At 47.7% G+C, this 16,362-nt stretch overlaps 1 long non-coding RNA gene across 1 annotated transcript; it reads left to right on the top strand.

The window, feature by feature from the left end:
* Positions 1-3,846: 3,846 nt before the first annotated feature.
* On the top strand, positions 3,847-4,817 carry LOC149367117 (uncharacterized). The gene is made up of 2 exons (XR_016286964.1): positions 3,847-4,069; positions 4,679-4,817. It is a non-coding gene; the product is annotated as an uncharacterized LOC149367117 (long non-coding RNA).
* Positions 4,818-16,362: the final 11,545 nt, after the last annotated feature.

Genomic DNA, 16,362 nt, shown 5'->3' with positions numbered 1-16,362 from the left:
GTATTAAGGCGAAAGCCTTTAATGCCTCATCGTTGTCGACAGAATGTTGTCAGCAGAAGGTTGTCAGCACAGGTGTCACGCTTTTAAGTTGGTCTGAATGGTTATGACGTCAGAGTGCGCGGAATCGCAGTAATGAGGTCACCCACGGATGCCTGACGCGCCCTTTTGGAGCAGACGACAACTAATGAAATAGTTGTCATCCGCTCCGACAGGGGGCGTAAGGCGTCCGTGGGTGACTACATTACATACCTCATTACTGCGAACAGAGCCATGGATACAACCGAGCTCATCGAAGCAGAGAGAGAGAGTCGTGCTAAAGAAGCAGTCAAAGTAGGCAGTCAAAGTGTGTAGTTACAATGTGCAGTCAAAGTGTGTGGTCAGATAAAGCACTAGTACAACACAAACAGTCAATGCCAAACAGTGCGCCAGGAAAGGCTTTCGCCTTGCAGCACTTGAGAGAGCCAAAGTTCCCCCTGAATTTTTTTGTATGATATCGTATGGTATCGTAGGGCGTGTGCAGGCTGCGCTAGGCTATATAGGTTTTAAAATCCCGACCCTGTGCGTGGGCTGTGACCGACGGCTTAGTGGGTGACTCCGAAATGATATCAACCACACGCGGTTCCTTAAAGGGAATTTGAAATGGCTCTTCGAGAATTCGAGGTTATTCAAGAATTCCAATCCACACGGCTTCCAGGTGAAGCATGCAAAGCAGTTTTCCACTAGCATTTTATGTGGTGACGCAATCACCGATTACGTCACCACACATCTCACGGGCGTTTGTGCCTCTCGCCTGCATTGAAGTGCAGCCATCGTGACCCGTATTCCATACCCCAACCTTAGGCTTAACAACTGAGCTCCAAAGGCAGCGAGCTACTGGTGAGCTACGTTCCATCAAACACCGCAGCGTTCGACTAGTGGCTTGAGCATCCGCCTAGTGCCCGAGGGCTGCGGGCTTCAATCCTCAGTTGCTCCGGATGCTCTCATGGCTACAAACCTTGCCTTGGCCTAGTGTTCGGATTCTCTGTGGGGCTTCTACTCAACCTCAAAAAAAAAATGCGAGGACAGTTTGACCACTAAAGTGTTGAGAGGCGAAAGCCGAGGACATTGTGCCGTGACGACTTCCGGTGGGCGTGACGTCACACCATTCCCGCGGCTATATCGATACCCAAATTATACATCTTTCGGGGATTTGAAGCGTTAACTACGCTTAATTACGCATTTTTCCATCTAATTTCACACAAATCCGACGTTTTTCCGACCATTCTGTGACAATTTTCACTATGCCGTGACGACTTCCGGTGGATGTGACGTCACACCGATCCCGTGGCTATATAGACGTCCGCGCTATTTCGACGCAACCTCGACATTCTTCTCCATAATTAATTAATTAATCTAAAGTCACCAAACTTGGCTTCTCGGGTCATTTTTTTCCTCCTCTATCTGAAGCAACCATTGGTTTTCTTTCTATATTTTAGTTTCCGAGTTAAACGCGTGTGACACGCTTTGTTAACGGGCGACAGTATGAGCCATTAAAGGCTTTCGCCTTAAAAAAACGGTTGGCTGCTGTCAACCGATTCACAGACACCGATTTCGCTTAACTTATCTACGCGTCCACACGAACAGAAACCCTCAGACAGCTCGTCTTCAAAGGCTGGTCAGTAACACTTCCGTACCCCATTACTACCTGCGGATGATGGTATGATCTTGCTGTGTTTAAATTGCGCAGTCTAGTAGCGAAAACAGAGCAGCCCACCTTGTCTTCCTTACTAAAATTGTTGATATGGGACCCGTAAGATCCCATATGTGGGTCCATACAGGGCAGTCACCATATGGCAGCCCATATGGGGCCTACAAGTAACCGTACGGAATCAAACAATGGACCGACTACAGGCATTCGAAAGCGTGCCGTGAAAATGGCAACTTGCTATTTTTTGTGGTAAAACTCCGATCTCGTGGCCGCCTTCGGATAATGCGACGATTCTCAAAATAAAGAATAAAAAGCAATAGAACCTGCGCCTCGTGAATATTTCAACATGCGAACAGCGCAGCTTTCTACCGAACCAGATTGCAAACGTCCAGCGTACTCTGCAGAGTATTGGCTTTAAGGCCCAACTCCATGGGCCCTTTTCGGCTCGCGTCCTGCGCGCTTGGGCGCCCACGCGCCGAGCAGAGGAAGTCTGCGCATTCGCGACGCATCGGCCGCCGCCGAGCGCGTCCACGACGCTCAGATCCGACAGTGCCAAATACGAGGTCTGTTAGAAAAGTATCCGACCTTTGGCCGAAGAAAATGAACTGGCATAACTGGAGCGTTGGAAACCTAACCACATTCAAAGTAGTCTCTTTGGGACTCCGCATACTTCTCACAGCGGTGCTGCCATTGTTGGAAGTATTCCGGAAAGGCACTTTTCGAAATGGAGCTCAGCTGTCGTTGCAGCCATTATGTCCTCTCTCGTCTGAAATCGCGCTCCTTTCAATGGCCTCTTGATTTTGGGAAACAGCCAGAAGCCGCAGGGGGCCATATCAGGAGAGCAAGGAGTCTGTTGAACTACAGGAGTCTGGTTTTTCGCCAAAAAATCCGAATCAAGTGCGAGGAATGTGCAGGAGCATTGTCGTGATGAATGCGCCAATTTCCTGTTGACCTCAACTCCGGTCTCTTCCGCCACACAGCACCATGTAAGCAACGGAGGGCATCCCTGTAGTACTCTTTGGTTATTGTTCGGCCCTGTAGGGTGCGTACTCGGGGTGTGCCCCACAGAAGGAGTCAAAGAAAGCAGTCAACATCACTTTGACATTGCTGCGCTCTTGGCGGGCCTTCTTTGGTCTTGGCGACGTGGAATGCTTCCACTACGACGACTGGGATTTGGTTTCCGGGTCGTACCCGTACACCCAAGACTCGTCACCAGTGAATATGGTGTTGATGAAGTCGGGGTCACTGTTTGTGGAATTCAGCATGTTCTGTGAGACTTCAACACGAAGCTGCTTAAGCTGCTTTTGGTCGACTGTGAGCTCCATAGCCAAATCTTCGGTGATAATGGAATGTGCAGAAAAAATGCTGATGTCCACCTCTTCCGCAATTTCTCGGATAGTCACACGACGGTCCCGCATCACCACACCGTTCACTTCGGCATTGACCTGGTCATTTCGGCATGTTGATGGCCGACCGGAGCGTGGCTCGCTCTCCACCGATGTGCGGCCGTCTTAAAACCAATTGTAGCACTTTTTAATTTGTGTCCTGCTCATAGCATCCCAAGCAACCACAGATATCCGTCGGACGTACAAGCTAGATCCGAACGTCCTTTGCCGAGATCGGACGTCCATCGGACGTACGAACACAATCCGATTTCGGATATCCGTATTCGTACATCCGCCGGACGTGCGGACAGTGTCCACTTTTGTATATCCGCATGAGAGACGAGGTGGACGTCCGAAGGATGTAAGGTCGAGTATTTTCCCAGGCCATGAGTATGGACGTTTTTTATTTCACAGAAAATTCGAGTCTTTCGTGTATGTATACTGTTTTATTTGCAGCAGTTGGAGGGTTTGACGCGAAGACGTTTGTAAATTGGTGCGATTCCACTCCTACCTGCAGTGCAAGAGCCGCCAACGAGCTAAATTTATATAAGAGGAGAAGCAGGTGCTGCAGAATTTTGCAAGAACTCAATGACTAGTTTTATATTTATAAAACTTCTCCAAATTAGAGGAGTTGCGCGACATGTCCACTATTTTGCTAGCTAAACTTGCCATTGAAACCATTCGTAAGCATCAAAACTCCTGTGCATTCTGCTATCACCATCATCATAGATGTCAGTTTGCGGTCAGACCAATCCAATCCATCAGTACGGCTCCGTAGCGCTGTTGTTGATATGTCGCGTAGTGTTGTAGCGCAGATCTTTATAGCTCTGTTATTATAAAATGTGGCTTTGTTCGGTCTGTGGACGAAAGTTGTATGTAACATTAAGCAATTCGAAAGATACGGGAAGTGCCTGAAGCTCTTCTGGAACACCGGAATCCCGTACTGCGTCGACCTTGGTGTAAAGAAGGCTTAGTGCACATGTGATTGCCTACGAAGGTATGTATCCAGTACACTTCTTGGAACTTTGCTTCTAGGACAAAGCAGCATGCTCATATAATATTCGTTCACAGGACAGTGGGAGCAGTAAGCGCGAGGAGATGGCTTCCCCAAGTGTGTGCTGTTCTCACACTTTCGGGAGCCTATACATCACACAGCTGCGGGAGCCCTCAACTCGCGCGACTAATTCCCACTCCTCTTCAAAGTTGCGGGACGGAGTGTTTTCGCATCTTGTTAATTTTTAAGGCATCGCTATGTTCACTGTGCCTATATAAAGAGTGACAACGCGCGAAAGGCAGACCATAGGAAGCACGTGAGGGCGCAGTGGTTCGCAACGGAAGCTTTGCGGCTTTCTGTGCACAGTCGCGTACAGTGCTGCGCAGGTTAGTGCCCTAAGGCCCATGAAAATAAATAAAGAACAGATACATTGTCAAATATGGTGTGGAAAAGTGAGAGCTGTTATTGCCTTCGAGGTGTTAAAGTACATTGTCTGTTATACTTGCAGCATTAAACACTTCTGTTAATTGGTTCCAATGTTTTTACTTCGGCTACTGCATTGTGCCATTTGTTTCACATGACTGATGTTTGCCGCGTTCTTTTTTATTTCAGAAATCCTGTGGGTGGGAAGATTACGGATGTGTATCCCAAGCTTGCCACATTTGAAGAGTCACATTTAAGAAATTTTCCGAATGTAACCCATTGCTCTGCTGACGTATCATCAACCACAATAAAATATGCGTGCTATGCATCGAATTGTTTTTGGTTTTATTGCATTGCGCGGAGTGAAAAAAGCACGCATGCACCATATATGCGAATATTCGAGAAAGATCCGCCAATGGACGTACTCAACTGGACGTCCGTAGGCGGGCGAACCGTATACCTTTGGCCACCTTTTGGACGGCCGACGGACGTCTACCGGCTGTTTGCGGATGTTCAGCGGACGTACAGAACATCCGAAATAGACCTCTGTCGGCCGTCCGAAGGATATCGGTGGTTGCTTGGGATCTTCACCGAAAGCCGTACTGAATATTCCGAACGGTTCCCACTTGGCTGTCGTCCAGTTTCTGGCAAAATCTGATGCAGTAACGCTGCTCCTGTAGCTCCGCCATTTTCCTTGCAATAAAAAACCGACGAGAGCACTGCGCACTGCCTCACTCAAACGCTGCGTCCCAGCGACTGACGCTATCGGCAGGCGGGAAAAAATTCGTGCATGCGCACGAAGGTTCAAGGTCGGCTGATGCAAGCGCGCTTGTTTCATATCCATCAGGTGTTCGCAAAAAAAAATAAAGTCGGATACTTTTCTAACAGACCTCGTATTCAGGGCGTGCGCGCTACTCACTGCAGCGCGCGTGTTATTTTCGGCCCGCCAGTATCGACCAATCAGCGGGCGTTCTGCTTCTGTGTCTTCCAGAGCGGGTCTTCCAAGCATGTTCTGAGCGAAATGCAGCGCGCGACAGGGCGCGTGCTCGCGCCATACGCGTAGGCGCACACGGCGCGTAGGACGCAGAAGTGCCTATGGAGTCGGGCCTTTAGTCATCCGTTTTATCGTCTGCGCCGGATTGGGCGGAAAGATAGCTTTTCGAGCGCACCTGAGTAACCCTTGCCTCCTCCGTCACCGCCGCCGCCGCCGCCACCTCCTTCTTCGTCATCACCTTCGACGTTCGCTGGAAAATTCGTGAGAAACAGGAAAGAGAACAGTTAGCACTTTGGACAGCGCAAACTCCCGCTCACACGCGACGATGCGGTAACAACAAGCGGTGGTGCTTCAACGTCCGTTACACCCCGTGGTCGTCGCATCAAGCAGTCACTCGGCAATAGCAGCATTTTTTGACAATTTCGCGATATTCAGTGATACAAATCCATATATGCTGTAGGTATAGCATGCCAAGTGTTTTCGCGCTTGCTGTTAAAATAGCGACGTAATCGATTGAATTTTGCGCTTCTCCTCGGTGCACCGGAGGAGTACGGGGAAATTCACTGTGACGTCACGGAAGGTATGATTTCAAATTACCGCTGTCGTCAGCCACGCCCTGCGCTGACTCGTTAGACGTTGCCAAACAACTCTAAGCAGAGTTTGCCTTCGGGGGTGTTGGTTTTTTTCCTTCAAAACAGGCGTTTGTGCGTTAGAAATGTACCGATACCTTCGATGACGTCATCATGCGCCCACCAACTTGGCGTTGTGCGCTGCGGAGAAGCTTGAAGGGCGTCCGGATTTGAATCGGCGATTACTTCACTATTTCAAGTGCTAGCCCAAAAAGACTTCGCATGCTTTAACCTGCAAGTTTCACACATTCGACCCTCTTAAGCTCGTTATTTCTAAAGCCTATGCGGTTTCCCTTTAATGTCCATATATGCCGAATGGATCATTCTCTACTTAATAGTCATACATCCATGGGAGTTCTCATACCCGTCCTGGCGCAGTGGTGCAGCGGTTAAGCGATTCGTCATTGTCCTGCGATGGCAGGCGTTGCTACCGAAGGGTCCTGTGGGACCTAGGTTGCTATTGCCGACTTCTAGCAACCAATCAGTAATTTAACTGCCACCTGTCACGGTGCGAAGATTGTTCACAATACGGAGGGCAGGTTGTAATGAGGCCGCAAGGTCACGTGATTTATGTGGCCTACCTGCCTCCTAAGTTGCTTCGCTGAGGATTTTGAAGCGAAAGCTTCACTACAGGACCTCATGCTTCGATCGCCATGTGCCTTGTTTTCACCTTCAATTGACCTTGAGCTTCGAAAGCAAAGGAAACGCGCATAACTGGCCCCCTGGGACAGTGGACACTTAAGTCGCGCTTTAAGCTACGAAACCAATGGAGCGGGAGCTTGGAAAGCAAAGGAAAGACGCATAACTGCCCTCTCGTAACAGTGGACACCTCAGTCGTGCTTTAAGCTACGTGGCGGTAGTGAAAGATGTGCGTTGCATGCTTTGGCATCGACAACACGTTGCGCCAGAAACGCGGCACTGAAGCCATAGGCCGTCGGCGTTCTTTGTATTCATTGGCGTTAGCTTTGATAAAGTTTTACATTCCGATTATTTTAATCAAAGCAAGTGCGCATAACTGGCTCCCTGGGTTAGTGGACGCCTGAATCGCGCGTTAAGGTTCGTGGGGTGATGATAGAGAGATGTGGGCTGCTTGCGTTAGCGCTGAAAACGTTGTGGCAGACACGCGGAACTGCTGCAATAGGCCGCAGCGTTCATTGGGTGAGCCAACTCTCGCGACCAACCTTTAACTGCCACCTGCCAGGGTGGATGCGCTGCATATCCAGCGTCCGGAACGCAAATCAACCGAGTCCAAACCTTGCGCTGGTTTTGAGGAAAGGAAAGAAGCATAACTGCCCAATTTGTAGGTGTACGCCACCGCCTAATCACAACACGATTGAGGTGTCCACTGACCCACTGACCCAGGGACACTTGCTAGTCAGAGGCTTCACACACATACGTGGACCCTACATCGCTGAAGACCGGGCAGTGCGACTACAAGTGGATTCGCACTAAAGGTAAAACATTTTGCTATGCCTCATTGTTGCGAAAGCAACACTACGCCTGCCAGCTCGGCTCGTCGCGCGGTCGCACTTCAGCCGTATGCCGCGGCCTACGAACGACCTTGAGCTGCCGTTGCCTAGCACCGCCGCAGCCGCACTCCTACAGATGACGCCGCCGTCGACGCCGCTGCCTTCGCCGCTCGCTCCACCAGATGTGCTCCGCTGGGGTAGAGGGAGAGGAGGTGTCGCCTCGCGGGGGGGGGGGGGGGGGGGGGGATTCTAGTCGTTATGGAGAGCGCGAAAGAGAGGCAACAACGAAAGATCGAAGCGAGGAACACAAAATGCGCTCAATTGCTTTCGCAATTCAACTATGGTTAACCAGAGCTAAAGCAAAGCCAATTTTTTACTTTCAATGACTGTAGGCTTCATTCCAACAGGCACACACACGTGACGAGGCAGCTTGAGCCTGGCGCATCAATTACCTGAGCTCGATTGAACAACGCTGTATATCAGGAAAAGAAGCAGTAGCAGCACGACGACGCCCATGGCGATGACTTTTGCATCAGTGCCTTTTCTGCTCGGGGAAAAAAAGGACATCGTACACAGTATATACAGCACACAGAGAAGAAAAATCCACAATGACAGTCTCCAGTGCAAGCGTTTCCGAACAGGTCTCCACGTCTATACTTCGCAAAGGTGCTCTGAAGGAGAATCTGAAGTCGTCTTTTGATTAATGACATCCGGGCTTTATAAATCTCGGATTAAAGTGGAAAGTTGCACTTCTGTCCTGTCGTCTCTCCTTTCGGTTCTGGATGTTAAATCAGCGCAGAACATTTCAAAAAGATAATGTACCAACTTGCCCGTCAGAAAGTCTTGCTATTTCATTATAGGCTTGAATTATGGAATGTCTCATCTCTGTCGGAAAGTGAAGTTGCGCGAAAGACAAAAGAGTGTATTGGTCCAGTCACTGTCAACCATGCGTTTCTTCAGATTATCTCTCCTTAAGCCCAAATTGCTAATCCCAAAAGGGCAGAGAGAAAGATATGTGAAATTTCGATGATTGAAAAGAGCGGGGACGAATATCTGGTGAAAAATTAACTACAATACTATCACCTTGTTCCTTTGTGTTTTGTTTTTCCTCAAGGAAGCTTTCCGAATAAAACTCGATTAAAAATAAGCGCATTGTCCGTTCTCCCTGCTTATGTCGATTTTTGTGCTGTTTAAATCACATTCTAAAACAAATACACAGTAGCGGAGTCACGAAACTACCTCTTGTTTAAATTTGTGCGTCACATGCTATGCTTCCTATATACTTCAGCAACTCGCTACACATTTCCGATATGCTCCAATAGAGGTCCTCTTTCATTCGCTCGGAGTTATTCTCGTTATATCATTCGTGTATTTATCGAGCTCGGTACGTTGTAAATCGCAGTCCACAAAACGTGCGAAGACATTTTAGCTTAGCGGACGTTAAAACCAATAGGTCTTCTGTATTTCAACAAAAACTTACTTTTCACCACCTAGAAAAAGGAAACGAAAATTTGAGCATTCATCCCAACCGGAAAAAAAGACCATACGACGGTGTGAAATCGCGTTAAAATGATAGTTCCCAGTGCCGACCTCCGTGCAAAACGATCAGAGTTCGTACGGGTCGGGGTAAACAGTTGGGGCGAATTCTTGACGGCACAAATTCCGGTTTATTCTAAAATACCATGACTTCTTGCCGAATCCAAACAGAAGGCAAATGCATGACGTGCCTTTCCGGGCTTCGCACAGATGTGAGTGCTCATACAAGTTGCATTTTCTCTTGAAAACCTGTCTATCTCCTGTGGTTTTTTTGCGGGGGTGATCAGAGGTTTGCCAGGCAGAAGCGACACACATAAATTATCGCTGATCGTCGTCTAACTTCAGAAGCGCTAAGGTATTACTTATTGTTCTTTCATCTATCGGATTGTTATACCATACACCTCGTGTATGGGCGGGGTTCGAGTAAATAACACTCCCCCAACATGGCACCCGATAATGGGAAAAAAAATTAGAGGAGGGGGGGAGGGCCAGACTCAATACTATTACGTGTGTAATGTGATAGAATAGTGCCACTTGGCGCCTGAGCGCGCCGAATTGTGGTTCTGGTCGCGTAACTTCCGGTTCAGTTGACGTCACTTCCGAGTTAGTTGACGTCATTTCCTGTCTATGTCACGAGTCATGACTGGTAATGTGACTCATACGCAGACACAGTCGCCAGTATGGAGGAAGGAAAACGCAGGAGAAGCCCTCGCTCTCCGAGCTGCAGGCCAGAAAGTGTGCCGGAAGTCACGTGCTTTCGCAAGGACTACTGGGAGTCTTTGGCCGCCGGCGCGCCCAATAGTAACGCGGGCGCAGCGGCATCGTCTGCTGCATCGTCTGCTGCGCAGGCGCAAGGGCGCTGAAGCGGCGGACCAGCAGGTGGGACGCAGGGGGAAGCCGGCTTCAAAAAACGTGACGTAACCGCCTCTCCTGAGTTTATTTCCTCCATGGTTGCCACACACAATCACGGCACTTCCACATACCAACACCCCACTACGTACTCTCGTGTCCAGTGTGAAGTCATGATGTCAACGCAAAATTCCTTATGATCGTATAATAGAGAAGTTAGCACAGTGCAATAGCATTTCGTGTGTTTATAACCTTCATCCAGGCACTTTCCCCGAGCAGGTGCCTGGAGGCAAAAACTGCCTGGGACATGCTGCGCGACCATGCAACAACGCGTCGTTCAGTGCGGTCTCTGCCTAGAACCGCTACCTTGCGGATGCTTCGCCGTTATGCAACTCTGCAGCAGTTCCCCAGATGGGGTCTGCGTAGGCACCAGAAAATATAAAACTATCGGCTAAAATGTGATTACTTTTTGACGCCTAATCCCATCTACGCGGATGTCAACACCTTAATCATCAGCCTGAATGATGTGGAGTGGCGTGATGATCGCCAAAACGGAGCGCCCTACCTGCCTCTTTGACTACGGGAGATCCCCGTCTGTTTTCTTGTTACTTCACTGACTTCTCTGTATATAGGCTCCACCCGGCGAGCGCTAATTCGCCTTAAAACACGGCTCGTCGCACAAACGAAGCACACTTAATGTTGATTCGATTGTAGCTAAAAACACGATGGGAAAATGATGCAATCGTTTGAGGGCTGCATCCCGTTAAAATCACGTTACACCTTGCACGTTATGTAGGGCGTTTCATCAACGACTTCACACAATTCTTAAAGATAGGCTTTTTAAGCTAGAAGACCGCTCTTTTGTCATAGCGTTGTCAGCGGTATAGTGCTTGATAATACAGATAAGACGTGCAGCAGAATGGCTAGTTAGCACCAGAGATGGAAGAGCATCCAGGGATGAAAAAGAAGTTCGAATTTTCTAAAGGTTACTTCAACTTATTAGCTATTAAACCGAGCTCATAAACGTTCACACACTCTGCTTTCACTGCCTTAAGTGGTTAATTAACAGGGTGAACGTGACGTCAAGAATTTCACAGAGGACAAATGCAGGCAGTACAGCAGATCAGAAAACATAGACGACGATCGCGCCCTTGCAAAAATTTCTGTAGACAGTCTACAGAGTGCCCATTGACTTCTGCCTATAGAGTCTAGATACTTTCTAAATAGATATCCCACAGACTAGTCTATAGGCAAGAAAAATCCTGTAGACACTGTGCAGACAATCTATAGATTTACGTTCACAGACATATGCTAGGTTGTTTCTGTATACCTACTATGGACTATAAATAGACAGAAGGAAATACCTATACTAAGGCAATAGAGTCTATAGCAAGTCTATAGACAGTCTGTAGACCAGTTTTATAAGGGCGTCGACGTTCGCACCGTGGTACTCACCTTGTCCCGCCCCTGACTCTGAGAAGAGAAGACGGAACATCTTTTTAGAACTTGTGTAATGATCGACCCTATCCTTCCCACGCATCACGTAAATGCCCAAAATAAAAAGAACTAACTGGTGAAACCGGGAGAAAAAACATCTTCCAGGCTTCGGACGTGTTTGGCTGAAGTTAGCAGATCGGCTACTTTTAGTCGAACGCATAAAGTAAGCAAAGTAAGAAGTGCAAGTACGCCAGACCAATACTAAAAGTATGGGCCAAAACACTGGATATATGGTCTCTTGTAACGTCTAAACTACCAAGTACAAATTTCTATGTCTGCTCTTAAAGGTGCACTGAAGAGGAATCTGAACTCGTATTTTTACCGCGGGAACTCGATCTACGCGTTCCGAGCGTTCTTGGAAAGTTCGAATTATTGCCCTGTGCGGCCGATTTCCCTCATTTAAATCCGATTAAACGTCCCGGCTCCCGCCTTTTATTCAAATCCCTGCAGACGGCGGGAGGAGTCGACCAACCTTTCAACCAGTCCCGTGGTGGCTTGCCGCTCTGCCATCGGCGGAGTGATAAGTAGTGAACGGCAAAAGCAAAGAGTCCACGTGTATTTTTATTTCCGTGGGCCTAATTTGCAGCTATGTAGTCTCTGACTAGACGTATTTGTTTACGGAAACCTAAAAGCAACAAAATAAAAGCGAATGCAAAGTCGCCACGCGACTGCCTGAAAGGCACTCCATGCGTTGGTCGACTCCTCCCACCGTATGTGGGGAATTAAAAAAAAAAGGCGGGATCTGGACGTTAATCCGATTTAATTAGGAAATCGGTCGCAGAGGGCAATAAATCGAAGTTTCTAAGAATGCTCGAAACGTGTAGACCGAGTTCCCGCGGCAAGAAGACGAATTCAGATTCCTCTTCAGTGCATCTTTAAACACATAGGAAGTATGCAAAAAAAAATATGTGCAGGCAGAAGCAATGACATGCAGTCTGTGGAAACAAGGATGTTTGATGTTATTTCTGCATTGAAGTTGAAAACGACTCATGGTCACATAGGTTATTCGTGCAGATGAACACGATTTTAGACAATATAAAAATGCGTATAGTCATCGAGCACACTTGTTCATTGATCGCTCATTATGTGTTGCCTTTTATATCGCTGCTGCCAGTATATAAGCGGCGGGGTTCCGGGAAAAAAAATAATTAAACTAGTCAGTTTGGCTACCCATCGCTTTTCCTATAATTCAGAGAGCAAGGGCAACAACAACAGAAGGATTACTAGGCAGAAACAAGCGTGTCGTGGTTAATAATTCCAGACCGAAAAACCAACCAATAACAGCGAAACAAACACAGTTCAAGATAATCCAAAGCCCTCTGGACCTCTCAGACAGTTTTAAAACTGTACATGCATTGCGGTGGCTCAGTGGTTAAGGCGCTCGTCTGCCGAACCGAAGTACCCGGGTTCGAACCTGACCGCGGCGGCCGCGTTTCGAGGGATAAAAAACGCAGAAAGGCACCCGTGTGTTGTGCAATGTCAGTGCACGTTAAAAGATCCCCAGGCGGCCGAAATTATTTCGTAGACCTCCACTACGGCACCTCTTTCTTCTTTCACTCCCTGGACGGCATGATTGAAGTTTCTACCGAGAAGTGAGACAGAGCGCCATTTCCTTCCCTCATATCCACTAATTATTTTAACATTTTAATTAACTTAACACAACACTCAGGCACAGTCATGACAAAAATTCCTTTTAAAATTTGGTTGGTTTATGGGGTGTAACGTCCCAAAGCGACTAAGGCTATGAGAGACGCCGTAGTGAAGGGCTCCGGAAATTTCGACCACCTGGGGTTCTCTAACGTGCATTGACATCGCACACTACACGGGCCTGAAGAATTTCTCCTCCGAAGAAATTCAGCTGCCGCGGCCGGGATCGAACCCGCGTCTTTCGGGCCAGCAGCCGAGCACCATAACCACTGAGCCACCGCGGCGGCTTCTTTTAAATGTTTAAAGTATGTCCACTCGATACCAATACTTTTGTAACCGATGATTATTTCTTTGTTCCTGAGGTTCTCAAGCGAGAAATTGCTAAGCGCACAGTAGTGCGTAGAGGATCAGCACTATTACAAAGAAAAGATGTCAGCCACCGCAGTGGTTCAGTGGTTATGGCACTCGGCTGCTGAACCGATAGACGCGGGTAGGAACGCGGGTTCGATTCCGGCCGCGGCGGTCGAATTTCGATGAAGGCGAAATTCTAGAGGCCCGTGTACTGTGCGATGTCAGTGCACGTTAAAGAACCCCAGGTGGTCGGAATTTCCGGAGCCCTGCAGTACGGCGTCTCTCATAGCCTTAGTCGCTTTGGGACGTTAAACCCCATAAACCAACCAACCAACCATCATCTATCGCAAAAATAAAAGGTGTTTTTTTTTTTTTAAGCGACTCTGCGGCCGGGCGAAGGTTCACATCCATGGGGTAGAAGTTTCGACAAACGCCATTCGTTCGCAGTTGCTGACTTTGTTGTACAGCAGAAGCTTTTGTGTTCTTTTATATTATGTGATAAATATTGATTTTTCGTACCAGTGTTTTTGTTAGAGAATAAATGTTGTTACGAATTAAAGTCCTCACAGTACTGTGTGCACTCGTATTCTTACGTAAATACACTGAACGAAACTAACCCTTCGGCTTTATTAAGGCAGAAAAATGACAAGATATTGTTCGGGCCAGGCCCTGTTTTTTTTTATTTTTTTGCCGGCGGAAGAAGAAGAAGAAGGAGGAGAAAACTATTTGTAACAAGGGAGTTTGGGACGCACAGGTCCCTGGGCCCCCGCACGGCCCCACTGCACTCAAACGTTCATGTCCCGGAGGCTCATGACGCTGGCAGCCCGGCATGTGGCGATGGTTTGCTTGGCCGGGTCCTCGGAGCGTATAACACCACGCGAAAAATATTTCTGGCTACGCCGCTGATGGGAACGCAGTGAAACGTTAACTAGGACTGACAGGGAATGGGGTGAGTCGGTCCGATTAGGGAGACTTCAAACAGGGGACCCCAGCTAGCGCAGGCCAGTAGTAAATGAAGAGCGTTTGGGAGAGAAAGAGAGAGAGAAACAACTTTATTGCCATAGATTGGCGGGATTTAGGGCGTTTGGGAGAAACCCGTGTCCTGCAGTAAGGATATTCCGACTGATAGCGATCGCGGTGATGGCGATAAATTATTCTGCTCAACATATACTATAAGCTGGTATAACCTGCAATACCTTGCTGCCAGGTTGGTTTGGTTTGGTTCATTGGGTTTAACGTCCCAAAGCAACTCAGGCTACGAGGGACGCCGTAGTGAAGGGCTCCGGAAATTTCGACCACCTGGGGTTCTTTAACGTGCACTGACATCGCACAGTACACGGGCCTCTAGAATTTCGCCCCCATCGAAATTCGGCCGCCGCGGCCGGCATCGTACCCGCGTTTTTCGGGTCAGCAGCCGAGCGCCGTAACCACTGAGCCACCGCGGCGGGGCGCTGCCAGGTTGAATTGTGGCTAGAGACGTCTTAGTGGGTTGCGGAAATAGAGGAAATAGATCATGCCTGTATGTATCATGCCTAGGCTGCTCGGTGTGAAAAGTATATATATATATATATATATATATATATATATATATATATATATATATATATATATATATATATATATACAGGGTGTTTCACCTAAGACTTTCTGCAATATTTAAAAATAAGCTATTTGAATTAGATGTGCGCTTTTTCTGGCATAGCATTGTCAGTGATGTAGTACATCATAATGCAGCTAATACGTGCTAACTAGCAGGCTTGTTAAGCAACATTTAATAGTTAACTTTTAAACTATTACCGTTGGGCTCCTTAATTATTGAGAGGCCTGTAGCCCACCGTAAGTAATGTCCATATCTGTTTTTAGAATTTCGAGAACGCAATTATCCTCGGCGCTGTGGCCCAACAAATTTCGCCTACATCGCGCCAAAATACATGCGGTTTGAGAAGCTTGCAGGCAAAGCAGCCTCTCCAGTGAACCTAACTCGTCGATATAGCCAAAATTTGTTGGGCCACAGCGCCGAGGATAATCGCGTTCTCGAAATTCTAAAAACGGATATGGATATTACTTACGGTGGGCTACATGCCTCTCAATAATTAAGGAGCCCAACGGTAATAGTTTAAAAGTTAACTATTAAATATTGGTTAGCAAGCCTGCTAGTTAGCACGTCTTAGCTGCATTATGATGTAATACACCACTGACAATGCTATGCCAGAAAAAGCACGTGACTAATTCAAATAGCTTGTTTTTAAAAATTGCAGAAAGTCTTAGGTGAAACACCCTGTATATACTTTTCACACCGAGAAGCCTAGAGACGCGGGGTTCGGACAAAGACCACGCATGCAAGATTGTGTTCACTTACCAACGACGGACATTTCCGACATCTGTGACATTTGCGACATTTCTGAAACCAGGGAGAAGACGAAGCCTGTTAGTGAACTGCAAGAGTGTTTTCGTCGTTTTGAGGCCACAGAACGGGCACCTCCGGTTGCGTATTCGTTACATGTAACTAGTACTGCCAACTTTCCTTCCAGCCTTCGCAATAAAAACGTTGCCATCGCTCTTACTTCCCCCAATCACTTGATCATTGATTTCTTTGCGATGAGTACCTACGCTGAAAATTAATCTGAAGCGAACCAAATTAATCAGCAGATTAAAACATCCGAGTCTTCCAAGTCCTGTATCTTCCGAATATACAGGGTGTTTCGTGTAACTTGAACCAAGGATTATAGAAATATAGCGTATCGGAGCTGGGTGAGACCAACGACGTATTAACGCTATGGAGGTAAGGGCCCCGTTGCCCAGAAAATTCGGTGTCAGCGTAGGCGGCGTCAGCGAAGTGAGCGAAAAAAAACTGGCAGTGGTTTAGCTTTGGTTAAACCTGGAGGATTGCGAAAGCAATGA

Source organism: Amblyomma mixtum, chromosome 1, assembly GCF_055824585.1.
Source record: "Amblyomma mixtum isolate Tamu chromosome 1, ASM5582458v1, whole genome shotgun sequence".
Taxonomy (NCBI): Eukaryota; Metazoa; Arthropoda; class Arachnida; order Ixodida; family Ixodidae; genus Amblyomma; species Amblyomma mixtum.
This window is presented reverse-complemented; position numbering and strand designations above follow the sequence as displayed.